Source organism: Cucurbita maxima, unplaced genomic scaffold (assembly GCF_002738345.1).
Source record: "Cucurbita maxima cultivar Rimu unplaced genomic scaffold, Cmax_1.0 Cma_Scf00582, whole genome shotgun sequence".
Classification (NCBI taxonomy): Eukaryota; Viridiplantae; Streptophyta; class Magnoliopsida; order Cucurbitales; family Cucurbitaceae; genus Cucurbita; species Cucurbita maxima.
Genome location: NW_019272598.1, coordinates 12,165 through 13,637, shown reverse-complemented (window position 1 = coordinate 13,637; position 1,473 = coordinate 12,165).

Below are 1,473 nucleotides of genomic sequence, written 5' to 3'. Positions count from 1 at the left end.
ATTATTTCTTTTTAAAATTACTATATAATCTAAATTTAGTGATTATTTATTTTTAAAATTTTCAAATTTTTATTTTCAATGTTAAGAGGGATAACTTAGTTGGGAGAGCGTAATATTGAAGATTTGAAGGTCACGTGTTTGTTCGACCTTCACCACACCTGATTCACTTAGTATAACTTACTATCTTATCTAAATTTAGAGATGATTTCTTTTTAAAGTTTCAATGAATTAGCGTAAATAATTTTACTGATGAACTTTCATTATAATGTTAACCATAGATAGCTAGCTCAATTCAATTGGGACTGAGTCTGTAGATCTAAAGATAGCGTGAATTCCTAATTCTTTATTTGACTATAAATGCTCCGTAAGACATTTAGTAAAATGACTCATTTGATTGCATGGAACAATAAAATTGATCTTCCCATAGAATTGTCAATACATTATACTTTCAATGTTGCAAAGTTGAGTCCCTTTGATGTAGGTGATGATTTTTCTGATTCGAGGACGAATCCTGAAGAGGGGGATGATGATAAAAATCATGGTGTACATTCTACTTTCAATGTTACTGAGTTGAGTTCTTTTGATGTAGGTGATGATTTTTCTGATTCGAGGACGAATCCTCTTGAAGACGGGGATGATGATAAGAATCACGGTGTTCCAACTGGACCTATTACACAACCCAAGGCCAAGAACATTCAACAAGCATTCATACTTCATCTACAAAATTGGATAGACTAGGTTCAACCGTCATTTCATAAGTAAATATTTGCACGGTTGAAGTAGCGGATGAAGTTGCAAGCATCATTTCATAATTAATTTCATAAAGTTTGTAATGCTCAAATTGACTTGGTCTTCTGTGGAGATTTAAAGGGATGGAGATTAAATCACGGGCACTATTTTTTTTTTTTTGTGGGGAGACTATAAATACCCACAAATTATTATGTAAAAGCATATTTGTGATCAATGAAATTGATCTCTTAAGTTGAAACGTTCCCCCTTATAGAAATCTGAACATATCTTTGTCGTTTTTATGTTTGATGCAATTCTTGTGGTAGATTGCATCTGAGTTATTTAGTCAAGCCTTGATCAAGTTCGATTGTGGAGTGACTCAATTTTGAAAAAGGTTCCAAATCTTGCTTCTCACTCTTGGATCTCATAATTTAATTCTAGCTTTATCTCTTGGTTTATCCAAATTTTGTATAAGAAGATGTTAATTTCTTTAATACAAGGGTTCTTGCTTCTACAAAAGCTTGGCTCGTTGGGCTGAAGATTACGGTTGGTCTATCATCCTTCAACGGGATCTTCTATCCCCATGGACTTGCTCTGATGCAGTCGTTCTTCTAACACCGGTGACACGTCCAGTTGTTGAGATTGGTAATGTGAGTTTGTAACCCATCCATTGAGGTTCTTGGAATGATTCTATAGCTTATCAATTCTATGTTGGGAGTTGGATCATGGGTCTTGGGCGAAGGA